Genomic DNA, 16,470 nt, shown 5'->3' on the forward strand with positions numbered 1-16,470 from the left:
CTGTGTTTCTCTCTTTCTTTCTCTTTGTTTAACTCCCTTTGTTTCTCTCTTCCTTTGTTCTTCTGTTCGCTCTGCTCCTATCTGTCTCTCTATATATTGTATGTTTTCTCTGTCTCCTTTCCCGATCTCTCTCTCTCTCTCTCTCTCACCCTCGATCCTTCTGTCTCTCCATTTAGCTGGAGTGCACCTCGTTCTGATCAGGCCCACGGCCGTGACTGTGATTGGCCAGTTTGCCCATTTTGATGCAGGTGCAGGTCGGCCATTTAGTTGAAGTCCAGCTGAGCTCTTCAGTGCTGCCTTTTTGAGGAAAAATTCATATGTCTGCAGAGCAATTCCTGCCTCAATTGGTAAGATTATCAACAAAATATGTCAGAACCAGACTGAAGATCATTTCATGGCTTTGTGCTGCTAATATAAGATGTACTTTCCATCCCGGGGGAAGTGTAGGGGATGGAGTGTGAAATGGGATTTAGTTCTGGTGCTTGAAACCCTTCAGCTCTTTTTATGATTTCACTAATTTAACAATTAGATTGAAAGGGTATGTTACGATGTTCTTCAGTTCCTCTCTGAATTTAGTCAGGGTGAGGACATAAATACAAGTGTTTGTGCAGGAACTGAGAAGTTGCAACATTCCAGTTGTGGATTGTACGATATAAACAGAGTCAGTGTAGGAATAATAGTATCGACTGCCTGCAATTCGCACATAAATGTTAGACACAACCCGGCCCACCCATAACAATATAAAACTGCCCGATATACTGAAGAGTAAAATGATGGATTTCTTTCGGTTCTCCATCTCTGGATCCTTGTGATTCTCTCCATTACTGCGGCCACGGAGTCCCCTGCGAACTCGACTGGACACTAAAATGCGCCTGACCGTCAGAACATTGAGCAGCAAAATCAGAATGAACGGAGCACAAGGGGTTAAAATGCGGTGAAACATGTCAAATGCGGCCCATGCGGGGGAAGTAAAGAAAATCGTTTTCAGGATACAAAACCAGGGAACATTGTCGACGATCTTTTCAGGTTCATATGGAAAGTACCAGGGGACACACACTGAACAGCTCAGCACACTCACTGTTCCGAGAACCACAGCCGCCGTTTTCTCCGCGCAATATTTTGTTTTCATCTTCTCACAACAAATGGCCACAAATCGATCAAAGGTAAAAGCGACTGTGAGCCAGACAGAAACATCTGTGGATGAATAAACCAGGAAGTAAATGAGACGACATACGGGATTAATGTTCAGGAATGAAAATGAGAAATAATTCCAACCAATCTGCCTCAATATCACATCAGAGACAACGACCAGGAGATCGGCCACTGCCATTCCCATCAGGTAGCGACTGATACATTTGGAGAGACCGCACTTTCCTCGGGACAGGATCACAATCGCCATCAAGTTAACTGAGAGAGAGGAAAGAATGCAGAGAAATTACTACCAAAGCAGCAGTTTGAGAGGATCGGCGATGAAATTTCCACCTTTGTTGCTGCATGAAAAGTTGGAAAATGATTCATTGCCCTGGGCAGCGTTTTCGAGCAGAGAGATGTTTTAAACACAATGAGCAGTAATGAATCGGGAGATCGATACACAAAGTGAATAAAATGAGAACTGGATCCATTGGGAGGGCTGAGTGAGGGCGCAGTGCCGGTAGGGACGGGAGAAGGGGTCCGACCGAGCGGGAATCCACCGTATTAAAGCTGGATTTGGGCTCCAGGTGGGCGGGAAAGAGAGCGAAGGTGAGGGGACAGGTGGCGGTGCAGCTGGTTTATTGATTTGGATTAAGAGAGCTGACAGGGGCTGGCACTAAATTGGAAAGGCAGCTGGAGACCGAGCCAGTGAATGAGATTGGGAGGGAGACAAGGAAAAGGAGGAGCTGGAGGGGAATCAGGATCAGATGGTTTACTAAAGTGGGTCAACTGAAGCAACGGATGTGGAGACAGAGGATTCAGTGCAGTGGGCGGAGAGACTGGGATTCACAGGGAGAGACTGCAGCAGAATGTTGGATGTATTTCAATCTATTGGCCCCAGAAGCACAACGCAATTAATAAATTAACCTGTTCATGTCTGTGGTTATTGGTGTCAAGGAAAAGCTCGTGGGGTACATAATGTGTGCAATAAATTTACTTTGCACGTTCAATTAAAATTAAATCAAAATATATTGATTAAATCACCTCGTTCTTTATTGAATTAAGCTGACACATAACTTTTAGAATACAGTACCTAATAGTTTATTACGATCAAGAAAACACTGATTCTATTCTTTAAATACATTTCAATTATGTTTGTGTATTCATTCAGTAAATAAGTAAAAGGAACATTCACTTAAACAGACTGAGGATCTGATAGCCACAAACACAGCCGGCGAGAGTACATTTAAACTCTCACAATATGACAACATTCTAACAACACCTTCAAGTAACATTTCCTCCTCATAATTGTACTGGAAATTTCAGCAGTTCATTCCATGAATTGTTTACACCGCTGCCGCTCTCTCTCTCTCTCGCTCTCTCTCTCAGCCTTGTCTCTCTCTCTCTCTTTCCTCGCGTTCCATCTCCCCTCCCTCTCGCTTTGCTTCTCAGTCGCTTTCTCTATCGCTCCTCTCTACTTCTCTGCACTGTTTGTACTCTCTTTCTCAAAGCCACTTTTCATATCCGATGAAATCCGATCATCCTGCGCCTGCATTCTGCTCACCAGTCCCGTGTTCCAACGATCCTATTTTTAGTGTCAATTTATAAAATGGTGAAGCCTCTGTGAATAGTTTAATGTTTCTACAGATCACCCAAGTCTCCACCTGTTCACCTACGCTGTTCACTTCCTCTATATTGCATGGAATAAACAGAATGGATCGCCTCTTCCAGACAGATCTCACAATAATTGAGATTTCTTCTCCTGTAATTATCAAATACAGTGATAGGTAGCGGCATTGTTCAAAGAATAAAAGGCCAACGTTATCACTCCGACTTATAATCTACAGATAAATCGAAGTACTCCAGATTCGAACAGATACAGTGCAAACTGATACAACATAACGTCAAAACATTTCATTTCACAATGCAGTCCAGTGACAGCCAATCAATTAATCGAAAGTGAAGCAGAGAATGAGATGTGAAAGAGTCAGCAGCAAACTCAGTTCAGTAGCCAGACATCTGAGGCAACGTCAGACACAAAAATAATAGAATAATATTTCATAATAGTGATAACCAATAAATACATTGAAATCCCAGTTAAACTGAAGCATGTTCTGGGGGGGAGCTGACATTGCGTTGCCTCCTTGTAACACTGAGACCGTGAGCTATCTTATGATCAATCTCTGAAAACACATTAATGAAAAAATATTCCAAGACACTTTTGATGCACAATATGAAACTGTTAACCGCTCCCAATGGTCTAATACCAGCTCTTACCCCAGATAGCTGATTCCTATACATTCAGCACAGATAATATTCCAGCAACAATGCCAGGCTTGATACAAAAAAGCAAAATACTGCGGGTGCTGGAAATCTGAAATAAAAACAAAAAATGCTGGAGTAGCTCAGCAGGTCAGGCAGCATATGTGGAGACAGAAACATAGTTAATGTTTCAAGCCGAAGACCTTTCATCACAACTGTCAAAAAGATCATTACAAATAATAATGCAATTGCTACAAGACAGAAAGAGCACTCGCTTAGGGCATTTCATCATTCAACTGATAGGACAGAAGAGGCGGCTGTGTAAAAGATGCAGGTAGAAATAAAATATCAAGTACAGCAGCAGAGTTGATACCGATATACAACATTAACAGCTGGAGATAATCGCTTACCAGAAGTTCCAATGGCTGCAAGAACAGGATAGTAAATGTCTTCTATCTGATAGATTACTGGGTATTCCATTTCTGTGAGAAGCACTGACTTCTGTTGGCCTGAAACCCAGAGCTCCGGCAGGCACTCTGAGCTGATCCATTCCAACAAGCCTTGATTTATACAGGGCATAAGTCTCCCCTCACAAGGTGAAGCCCCTGATCATTGCTGCTAGTTACAGTCACTTGAACAAACACATTACATCAGCAGCTTTGACTCCAATATTAATTATGTGGTGCATATAACACAAACATCTCAAAGCCTAGGAGATTATCTTAATCAGCCTTCTCTTGGGAATAAGACTAAAGGCTGTACACATACAGGACTGATCCCACAATAATGAACGGCTTCATTCTCAGTTTTCATATAGTTGTATTGAACATGTGCAATTCTGCCAATTCATTTACAAATTTTACCGAATTCCCTGCAGTGTGGACTTAATCCAATGACACAAGCAGACTTGTTTCACTCTGTTCCGGCAGTTTCCCAGTTAAAATATAAATTTTGAGTGTCTGACAGGAGGACAGTTGAAGGCCACGTTCCGGATTGCAGCCGACAATTTACTGTAGATGATAAAAGGGGACGGACACTGAACGTGCCCCAATGAGATTCCTCTCTCCGCTATTTTACTGCAGATATTCTACATTGGTGAATGGCTGCAGTGAAATTGGTCACGTGTAACACCCAGCTAAGCACATGACCCAATTTTACCTCCATCGCAAAGGCGCCGTGATTCCCTCACTCGCCTTCATTCCATACTCATCCCATTGCCATTGACACCCTCAACGATGCCTCTGTCCTCTCCAGACTCCCTACCTCCAATGCGTTCCTGGCCGGCCTACCATGACCACCTTATTGAATGGACACTGGCCTCTTTTGGTGGGACTACCCTCGCTTGGTTCCACTCACCTATCTCATCATAGCCAGGAGAAGCTTTTCTTCCCATCCTATTATCCTTATCTTTGGTGATTTAAAAGGTTCAATCCTTGGCTCCCTCCTCTTCCTCATCCACATCCTGCCCTTTGGTGACGTCGACTGCAGATACGGACCAGCTTTCAAATGTCCGCTGACAAAACCACCACCGCTCTTGACCGTTCCAATGTCTTTGTGTTGTCAGACCCACATTCTGTTATAGATTAGCCTCAATTTCCGCAAGATAAAAATTGGGAACTCATGATCTTTGGCCCCATAATATTAATACCCTTGGCACGGATTCCATCCCTACTCTTGTACTTTCATTGGTGAGAAGCTCACAAATCACCCAAGCCCTCACTGATCTGCATTGGATTGCAGTCTCCTAAGCCTGCAGATTATTTTTATTCTTTCTTACACTTAAATCCACCAGGGCCTCCCCACTCCTATCTCTGTAACCTCCTCCAGCCCGACAATCCCTTCCAAGCGTTCTGCTATTCACCCTCTGGCCGCCTGTGCATCCGCAGTATATTTGCCCTACTTTTGACAATCGTGCCTTCAGCCATATTTGCACTCCAGAATGCCCTCCCTCAGCCGCTCGATCTCCCTCTCCTGCTTTCATTCAGCCGTGGCTCAGTGGTAGCAGTCTCACCTCTGAGATAGCAGGTTGTGATTTTATGTCCCACTCCAGAGACTTGAGCACATAATCCAGCTGAGATTGCAGCGCAGTACTGATGGAGTGGTGCACTGTCGGAGGGTCAGTAATGTGGCAGTGCTACACTGTCGGGAGTGCCGACATTCGATGGACACGTTAAACCGAGGGCCCCATCGGACCTCTCAGGTAGATGTAAACGATCCCCCTGCACTATTCGAAAGAAGTGCAGGGGAGTTTTCTCCGGTGCCCTGGTCAATATTTAACACTCAACCATTATTACTAAATCGGATTTTCTAGTCATTCATCTCATTGCAGTGTGTGGGACCTTGCTGTGTGCAAATTGGCTGCCGCGCTTCCTACATTACCACGATGACTACACTTCAAACTGTATTTCATTGACTCTTTTGGAATGTTCTGAGGTCTTGAAAAGCGCTATATAAAGGCAAGTTCTTTCCGCCTTTCAGTCCTTGCATGGAACCCAGCTCTTGCTTCAACCTTTTGTCATCCCTCCTAATATCTCCTTCTGTGGCCGGAGCCCCATTTTTATCCTTCAGAGATCTAAATTCTACTCATGTAAACCAATCTTACCCCCTCCACCTCAACATTTAGGACAATAGGAATATAGAAAGATAGGAGCAGTAGTCGGCCATTTAGCCCCTCGAGCCTGTTCAGGCATTCAATGAGATCATGGCGCATATGTTACCTAACTCTTTTGACCCGCCTGAGCCCCATATCCCTTTGGTTAACAAAAATTTATCAATCGCAGATTTTAAATTAATAATTGATCTAGCATCAACTTGCGGAAGAGAGTTCCAAACTTGTACCAACCTTTGTTTCTTAACTTCACTCCCGAAAGTCCTGGCTCTAATTTTTAGGCTATGTCCCCTATTCCTAGACTCCTCAACCAGCGGAAATAATTTCTCTCTATCCAACCTATCAGGTCCCGTTAATATCTTGAATACTTCGATCAAATCACCCCATACCTTCTAAATTCCAGGGAATATAACCCTAGTTCGTATAATCTCTCCTCATAATTTAACCATTGGAGTCCATGTGTCATTTTAGTAAATCTACACTGCACTCCCTCCAAGGTCAATATACCCTTCCGAAGGTGTGGTGCCCAGAACTGAACAAAATACTCCAGGTTTGGTCTAACCTTTGTATAGCTGCAGCATTACTTCTATTCCCTTGAATTCTAGTCCTCTATATATAAAGGGCTGTATTCCATTAGGCTTTTTGATTATTTCCTTTACCTGTCACTGACATTTTAATGATCTATGTACATGGACCCGTAAGTCTCTTTGGACCTCCTCTGTTTCAAACATTTCACCATCGAGAAAATACTCTGATCTATCCTTTTAGGTCCAAAGTGGAGGATCTCACACTTGCTTACATTGAAATCCATTTGCCACAGTTTCGCCTATTGACTTAATCTATCAATATCTCTCTGTAATTTCATGGTTCCATCTGCACTGCTTACTTGTACGCCCGTTACTCCATCCATAAACCCACTCTTTGACCAAAGTGTTCGCCAGTACTGTTGATATCTTCTTATTCCTATTGTGCCTGTTGATCCCCACGCCTCTGTGAAGCCCCTTGGGATGGTTTTTCATTTTAAAGACGGCCTGTGAAGCATAGAAACATAGAAAATAGGAGCAGGAGTCGACCATTCAGCCCTTCGAGCCTGCTCCTCCATTCAATATGATCATGGCTGATCCTCTACCTCAATACCATAATCCCGCTCTCTCCCCATACCCCTTGATGCCTTTTGTGTCTAGAAGTCTATCTAGCTCCTTCTTAAATATATTCAGTGACTTGGCAACAACAGCCTTCTGAGGTCGATAATTCCACAGGTTCACCACTGTCTGAGTGAAGAAATTTTTCTTCATCTCAGTCCTAAATGTCCTACACCGTATCCTGAGACTGTGACCCCTCGTTCTGGACCCCTCAGCCAGGGGAATCATCCTCCCTGCATCCAGTCTATCTCGCCTTGTAAGAATTTCATATGTTTTAATGTGATCCCCTCTCATTTTTCTATAACTCGAGTGAATACAGGCCGAGTCGACCTAATCTCTCCTCACACGATAGTCCTGCCATCCCAGGAATCAGTCTGGTGAACTTTCGCTGCGCTCCCTCTATGCCAAGTATATCCTTTCTTAGGTAAAGAGACCAAAACTGCATACAATACTCCAGGTGTGGTCTCACCAAGGCCCTGTATAACTGCAGTAAGACATCCTTGTTCCTGTAGTCAAATCCTCTTGCAATGAAGGCCAACATACCATTTGCCATCCTAACTGCTTTCTGCACCTCCATGTTTGCTTTTAGTGACTGGTGTACAAGGACACCCAGGTCGCTTTGTACGTTAACATTTCCCAATCTATCACCATTTACATAAAACTCTGCCTTTCTGTTTTCCCTTCCGAAGTTGATAACTTCACATTTATCCACATTATACTGCATCTGCCATCTATTTGCCCACTCACTCAACTTTTCTAAATCGTCTTGAAGCCTCTTTGCATCCTGCTCACAACTCACGATCCCACCTGGGATTCTCTAATATCCCATAGAAAGCCCTCCTATTACAGGCCATGTCCACTAACATCTCGTCAATTAAACACAAGATAGACCCGAGCATGAGATTGGCGAGTGTGCATCAGACTGACGGGTTGCATTCCATGAATGAACACAAAAAAAAATGTTATGATTCTCTTCAGTCTGAAACAGGAAGTTACTGGTTGATTCATGGCGATTAGAACAAGTAGTTATCTTTTCTACAGAGTTTAATGAGTTTTGCAAAACTGACAGTAAACTATTTTGTAAAAGTTAATTCCCTGCTTGTGAACCGAACCCGTCTCCCGCATTCAAAGCATTTGTTGACGGCAGCTGTCTTCTGACTTTTTGCTTTACGAATTCCCACAGTAGAGTTTCCGCAATTGTTGCTCCGCTGCAAAGACAGAACTTTCCAGTTGTTTCAAAATTTACAGCCTGAACAGGGGCTTCAACCCGAGACCCTCAGATCACCACCCACTTTACAATTTTGATGCTCCACCGACTGAGCTAACCAGGCTCGCTTTCGAGCAGCTACCATTATATAGATTGATGGTAGAACTCTGAATTATTCCTCGTCGAAATCGAAACATGGTGAAGATCCCTTTTTTAAAATTCTCAATAACGTGTTGAGGGGAACCCTTGATTTTGTTGAACATGATGTAAGAAACATGGACAGTGAACTCGTGAGTTTACAATTCTTCTTGTTTGTGCCAAATGTCTTGTCATTCGTTAGCAACAATTAAAATAACACTTTGCCCAATGGCCCAAAAGCTGAACTTGTCCCACACGGGAGCTGGAAAAGGCCTCTCCACCTTTAAGCGTATTAACATCTGTAAGCTGAATAATTTCACCCGTTACACAGTGACACCAGGCAATGAATATCCGTTTAACGAAAAGAAGAATTGTGTGTTTGGTTCTTTAGATTTAAAGATCCCGTACTGGCCCCTTTGCCATATAAGCTGCAGCTAAAAGCCCCCTCTCACCTGATGAACAAGTAAACTCACACCTGCTGTTGCAAGACGGTAGGCCAGAGGAACCCTCGTGCCCACATGGGAACACTAAGAAATAGATGCGTTATGGAACATTCCAGTTGAACCGTAAACTCCGTTCAAAATGTTCGGAGTGAAAGGTTCGACTGTTGAAGGTGAGGCTTAAACTTACAACCTGGGCATTTCGGGACCGATTGCCCCACAACAACGACTCTCAATGATACGGCGACGGAGGATCAATGCACCCGTCAAACAGCTTCATTTTCGGTCTCTCAATTATCGCTTGGTGATCTTTCTCAAACAGAAGCCTCCAATCAGGATGCACTTCGTCAAATATCCGCAATGAACTTTAAAAGCCGTGGAATCTGAAACAAAACCACAAAGGATAAGAACATTTATTCATATTATTATTAACTGAAGGATATTTTTTTCATGGGACTTTAAGAACGATTTGGGCAAAGTGGGAGCTGAAACTAAGAAACTCTCTCTGGGCTGTCGGTGACTGAAGAGATGGGCGTGATTTCATTTGAAAACTGAGGTACGGAACTTTCTGATGGAGAAGTGTGACAGAAGATTGTGGTTAGTCGCAGTTGCCTGGGAGATCTAGAGGAGAGGGAGAAAAGTCAAAGTCACAGCTGTGACAGTTCAAGTGCTCTGCTTAGCTATAATATTTAAATGTACAATACAGGTAAAAACAATTTGGTATCGGTTATCAAAAATATTTATAAAAAACCCAGGTCCAAACGCGGATTCGTAAAAAGGGAACGGATTTAACCGCCAGACCGAAATCATTCCACATGAATCTGAAGCGTCTTGCGGAAAACGGCAGTGCGAACTGTTATGATCGTGTCATGACTTGAAAGACCCTCCAATTACCGACAGTATCTTTGAACGAGTTGTGCAGCAAAACCGTGATTGAAGCCGCTTTGCATTCGTCAAACGTGTAGGTGACGATATTGGGGTGGATAAGGGTCGATTTCAATTTTTTGAAATCTCACCATGTGACCCGAAAATCGACTGTAAAATCGAGTTTTCCTTGTGAGTCGTGAATTGAAGGGAAAGACGCATCAAACAGATCAGGGAAATGAAAAGCAGAATACGTGGATGAAACATGCACGAGTGAAAATCCCTGTTTTCGGAAGACTCCGTCCCCAGTGGTGGAGAGGATTGGTATTTCGAGCTGTTATTCACCAGCCTCAACTTCAGTAATTTCCTGTTTGCTGACAATGAGATGAGACAAAATGAACAGGTCTAACGAGCCGGTCTGTAACACAGGACAATGATTCAGTGCAGCTCCTTATCCAGTCACTGGGCTCCGTTGCAGCCGCTCCTCTCAGTAACACAGAAAGAGAAATTGTAAATCTGAAACAGAAAGCGATAATGTATAACACTTTATATCAACCTTCAGTTTTTCCCTCTTTCCGGCTTTTAGAACAATCTCTTTCACAGTTTGTGAAGCCCGAAACAGTCTCTGGGATTTTGCTGATTCAGAATTTCAGTGGAAATTGGGACCTTCACTGAGTATCGGAACAAATATACACGCTGAGGTTTCGGGGTTGTTACTGGTTTATTTATATCAGTGAGTGACCGATTTTAAACTAGGTGACGGTGTAAACCTAATGTAAGAGCCTGGGATAGACATGAGATTCTTCAATGTCTCAAGTTAAATTACACTGATTCCACCAACACTGTACATCACATCCCTTAAACATTGTTACCTGTTACCATATAAAATTGGTGAGGGTGGAAATGGGAAATAACGGAAAAAACCTTCATTGTATCAAACTTAATTCTGATCATTATTATTATACAAACATTGTAAAGCCTAGTCCTTAAAAACGACCAATAAAAAACCAGTCGCTAGTCCCTGAGGCACTGTGCCCATGGTGTGATTTGCATCCGCTTCTGACTGACTTGGGACCAGACACACTCACGTCAAAAGTAAACGGATGGAGCCGGATTCATATGAGAAAAATGAGGACCGACCTCCGCGGGTCTCCGAGAGTGCGGGAGGCGGAGTAACAGCAGCACACAGAGTGATCTCTCTGAACCAGCCGCTGCCGCCGGAGAGAAGCGAGTCCCGTTCCGAGCCGTGTCTTCCAGGTGCCTGCCGACCCTCTCTTCACTGAAGGGGTCCGATTCAACACCAACTCATACACACACTATTGGATCATTCAGTCATCTTCAATACCTGAATTACATCAACACTTAATCTTCTATACACAAGGAAATTCAAGCCTTGTCCACGCAACCTGGCATCATAAGGTAACCATTTTCGCCCCGGTATCATTCTGGTCTTTCGCGCTGCACCTCCTGCAAGGCCAATATATCCTTCCAGGGGTCAGGTGCCCAGGACTGAATGCCGTACTCTAAATGTGGTCTCAACAGAGTTGATATAATTGTAACATAACTTCCACCCCTTTGAATTCCAGCTCCCTTGAGATAAAGGCCGACATTCCATTCGCCTTTTAAAAATATTTTTGCAACTGTTTGCCAACTCTTCTTGATTTCCCTCAATATCGCTGCTCACCCACTGTTCCTAGCTGCTCACCATTTCGAAAATACTCTGATTTATCTTGCTCAGGGCCAAAGTGGATGGCCTCACATTTCCCCATATTGAAACTTTGAACAGTCTGGGGCTCTTTTTTATAGAAAATAGAAGGCTGAGGGTGACCTGATATAGGACTTTAAGATTATGCAAGGGTTTGATAGGTCAGATGTAGATTAGGCGTTTATACTTTTGGGAGTGGGGACGTCAAAACTTAGGGCCATGAATATAATAGTCATCAATAAATCAAATATCGCATTCAAGAGAAACATATTTATCGAGAGAGTCGTTAGAATGTGCAACTCGCTACCACAAGGAGTAGTTAAGACAAGTAGCATGGAGACATTTACGAGGAAGCGAGATAAACACATGGAGGAGAAAGGAATATTCGGGTTTGCTCATAGGGTTAGATGAAGAGAGGTTGGTGGAGGCTCGTCTGCAGCATTAACACCGGCATAGATTGGTTGGGCCGAATTGCCTGTTTCTGTGATGTACATTCTATGTAATTCTATGTAAGCTCCATTTGCCACAGTTTTACCAACTCACCTAATCTGATAATTTCCCTTTACAACTTTATGCTCTCATCTACACTACTCACTGTGTCACCTAACTTGGTGTCTTCGACAAACGTGGATATACGGCTCTCTATTCCTTTATCTCCCTCATTTATACATATAATAAAAAGATGATTCGCCGGTACAGATCCCTGGGGGGCACCATTAATCAAATCCTGTCAATTTGTGTACATACCCATTAACCCTACTCTCTATCTCCTGCCTCCTAACTAACTCCCTCCCCATGTAAATGGGTTGCTTTGAATTCCACATGTTCTCATTTCTGTTAACAGTCTCTGATGCTAAACATTATCGAATGCCTCTGGAAGTCAATATACATATAACACCCATAGACACTCCATTATTTACTACGTTAGTTACATCTTCAAAAAGTTCAACTAGTTTTGTTAGACTTGCATTACACTTTACAAATCCATGCTGGCTTTCTCTGATCAATTCATGTTTATCCAAGTGCTCAGTTATTCTTTCTCTAATGACAGATACTGGTAACTCCCCCACAAGAGACGTCAGACTAATAGGTCTATAATTTCCTGTGTTATCTCTCCTACCCTTCGTATATAATGGAATGACATTTGAAATTTTTCAATCCGTGGAATAATTCCTGAATCAAGATAGTTTTGAAAGATCATGACTAAAGCATGTACAATGTCCTCACCGATTGCTTTTAATCCCCTGGGGTGGTAAACATTATGTCCTGGAGATTTGTTTATGTTTAGTCCAATTATTTTCTCCATTACCATTATTTTACTTACACTGAATCTCCTTGATTTATTTTCAGTTTTCCTCTGTCTGTGGTATATTGTCCTCATGCCTTTCTGTGAGTATCAGCAAGTCTGCCATTTCCTAATTTTCAATTACAATAGAACCTCCATCCGTCTTTAAGGGCCCACATTACTCTTAGTCACCCTTCTGTCTCTTAATATACGTGTAAAAACCTTGAAAGTTGTCCTTAATTTCAATCACAAGTTTTTCTCGTTTTCCCTCTTTGCAACTTTTATGATTTTTTTTAGTTTCAGTACCACAATAAACAACACTTCGCTGTGAAATTTGCTTAATTAGTTCTTCAGTGTCAGAGCGAGAATTGTCCATCACTAATTTTTATTTAAAGTAACAAACAAACACAAGCACACATATTCATTCGTGCACCAAAGCACTGATGGACACAGAAAGATAAACACAGCTTGAAATGCAGGCAGTATCGGGATTCACAGGTGAACTGGCAAGCGAAATCGACAAAGAGAAAACAGTCTGAACCCACAACAGAATGTGACGTGTAGCTGATAGATATTAATGAGGAGGTGGGGAACAGCTCCGTGAATTGGCACCGTGGCTTAGTTGGTTAAAGCGCTTGTCTAGTAAACAGGAGATCCTGGGTTCAACTCCCAGCGGTGCCTTTTTTTTGTAATTCATGGCGTTTCGTGAATTTGAGAAGCATGCAGTGCTGTGTTTTGTTTAGGAGCAAACACGGAACTGATCAGCAAGTCTCTTCAGAAATGCCGTTTCATCATACGGACAGCCCTCACAGAGAATGTGTCCGTGACACGTTCTTGTTTCTGCGCTCCTTCAGGTCGTGGTACAATTATTGATTCGATGGTTCATACCCCGGAGAAACCCTAATTTAGCCCTAGATTTTGGATCTTGAGCTGCGGTTCAAACTTTTGCAAAGAGGGAAAAGGAGTCCCCAAATCACTCCACCTGAACCTCAAACGCTTTCGGAAGAAGTTCAGTTCAAACAATCAGGACTTTAAAGGCACCTCAATGACCTGCACTTTCATTGAACGAGCTTTGCTTACAATTGCACCCTGAAACCGCTCTGGGCTTTCATCTCACTGAAGCAGAGTGTGGACACTTTGTATCTGTGAGCATGTCGGTGACGAGGTTAGCTTTGATATTGGTCGCTTTCAATTTTTAAGATCTCTCCAAGCTCAGGGAAAAGAAACCGAGAATCGAATTGTCCCTGTCAGTGATGAAGTGAAGGGATTGGTGTTCCAAGCGGATCTGGAAATTGCGCAGTGCGGTCGCTCAGGAATTCCAAATCCACCAGCCAGCCACTCGGCGATCATATTAACTGAACTTTACTCTGGCCCAGTGTCACCGCGCTGAAATCGAGTATTTCTCCGGCACGTTTCTCTCAGCTTCATAGTTGCTGGTTTAAGAGTGAAGACCGGCTCGTTGGATTTTCACTCCTGCAAGCTTCAACTATTGATTTTGCAAAAGTGAACTGACATTGACAGCTGTTATATAGGCTGTTGCCGCCTCAAGGTTTAGCTCAGTGAATTATACATTTAACAGAGGGCTTTTCCGTCTGTTTCAGTGGTGCGAAAGTTTGATGTTTGAGTCCTTATTTTCTTTTTCCTCAGGATTCATCGCCTCAAATTTCCATGGTTTCAATGTGTGTTTTGTCTGCAAGAAAATGTACCGTGATCATTGCCAGCTGAGCATGGCTGATAGTCCGCCATTACCCTGCGGTCGGAAATCAGGCACATGAATCATATAAAGGAATGGAACATTGGCTTCACGGAAATCACAATTCATCTTGAGAGACAAGCCTCCGAAAGGCCCGAAGGGAGGCCGCACTAGCTGCAGGAGAGACGATTTCTGTGATGAGCGAGACCAGACTCTTTCTATGTTCAGAGAAGAAATGTCACACCCTTTATTTTGGAAAAGCAAAACGGTGGGGATTTTTGTCATAACCCGATGCCTCTCCTGTTCTGTCAGATGTTCCTCGTTGCGTTACTTTCATCTTGATCGTTGAACCGGTTCTGGTGTTCCTGTGATAAACGGCGACAATTGCCTGTTAATTTGAAATTTAACAACGGCTGCACTGAGCTTATATTCGCACTCTTAAGATTCAGTCTATAAAATGATGAAATTTCATCGCATGCAAAGCACAAAAATCTTATTAAAGTTTTGACTGTCTCTCGGTAATCACGTCAGTATCTTCTTCAGCCTGAAATAGAAAGTTATCGGTTGATTAATGGTGATTAAAACAGTCATTCAACGACGAACAGGGTTTAATTCGCTTCATGTGGTTAATTTAATAAGTTCATAACTCTTGTTGAAGTTAATTCCCTGATTGGGAATGGAACCACGCGGCGGTGGGAGCACTGAATTTTAACCATCAGTCCATCGGGGAGCTCCCAGGATTGCGCACGAGATAAAGTGGAACTGATGATTTTTTTTCACTCTTCCGTGATTCATTCAGCTCTGTGTTTATTCTCAGGCCGCTTATCTCTCCCTTCTTTTCAGCTTCTGATTGCGGATATTCCTGTCGTTAAATATGAATAATATAGAATATCTCACAGCCCCGGTATATCTGCTCCTTCTCTGTACTGTTCTTTTCAAAATCAAACTGTACGCAGATACCGACAGCGTCTCTCCCTCACCCCTGACAGGAGCAGCAGGAAATGCCACTTTAAACTGCCCGTTGCTTCAAATGATGCCCGATTGAACTGCGTTGCCTTGCACTTTTTCCATTGATCCGGTGCGTGAATTTTGGAAATGGAATCATGTCCATCAGCAGCTTGTGGTCGTACTTTACCTCATTTTCCATTTCATGCACATGCCTACTTGCACTTTGTGCTATCATTGCCTGAACATCACCTTCTGTCGCGATAGAAGTTCGAACCGAAAATGCCATTTTGTGCGAGCAGCTTGTCTGGCACAAAAATGACCTGAATTACAAAGGGGCAAGTGGGAAAGGCCGCGTTGTTCTGCTTGTTCGCAGCAAAGAATTTTCATGCGTTTCCTTGCGGTCCAGTGTTTAGGATTCGGCGCTTTCATCACCACGGCAACGGTTCGATTGGTGTCTGTCTCAACATCCGCATATTATACACTCTACCATAAGTGTACTGTAATCAAATTGCTGATTTTTCACTGTGAGGGCGAAGATACATAAATGTGTGGACATTAGATACGAATTCATCTGCTGGGTTGCACCTTTGCTTCTCCCCCCGTCTCAGTCTTTCCATCTTTACCCTTCACTGTTGGTGTTCCAGGTTCAATCATCCGTGGCCGTTCAAGGAAGCCTGCCATGTCAATGAGGGGAAAACACAGAGAGTCAGAGACAGTGACAATGTGAGATCAAAGTATAGGAAGAAATCGTATAAATGTCAATTTCTGCGAACCGGCTGAATTTAAGATGGAACTTGGGAGAGATTCCTTCACGTGTCTTGCAATTTTGCAAGAGACCATTGGGGTCCCAATTAAAAGCATGTACCGTGCTGAAGCATCTCTCTGAGGGAGGGAATGCGGTTCGTCAACTCCAGTTCATATTTATTTGTGCAGTAAACATAACTTTAAGAAATAGCGCTGCGAGCAGGATTCGAACCTGCGCAGGAAAATCCCATTAGATTTCAAGTCCAACGCCTTAACCACTCGGCCATCGCAGCCACAGATGTC

The 16,470-nt window shown here is 43.2% G+C and overlaps 2 non-coding genes across 2 annotated transcripts; one reads left to right on the forward strand and one right to left on the reverse strand.

Moving 5' to 3' along the window:
• The first annotated feature begins 13,389 nt into the window (after positions 1-13,389).
• On the forward strand, positions 13,390-13,463 carry trnat-agu (transfer RNA threonine (anticodon AGU)). Its single transcript has one exon. It is a non-coding gene; the product is annotated as a tRNA-Thr (tRNA).
• A 2,915-nt stretch (positions 13,464-16,378) lies between these two features.
• Positions 16,379-16,460, reverse strand: trnas-uga (transfer RNA serine (anticodon UGA)). Its single transcript has one exon. It is a non-coding gene; the product is annotated as a tRNA-Ser (tRNA).
• Positions 16,461-16,470: the final 10 nt, after the last annotated feature.

This window comes from Heptranchias perlo, unplaced genomic scaffold (assembly GCF_035084215.1).
Source record: "Heptranchias perlo isolate sHepPer1 unplaced genomic scaffold, sHepPer1.hap1 HAP1_SCAFFOLD_73, whole genome shotgun sequence".
NCBI classification, from domain to species: Eukaryota; Metazoa; Chordata; class Chondrichthyes; order Hexanchiformes; family Hexanchidae; genus Heptranchias; species Heptranchias perlo.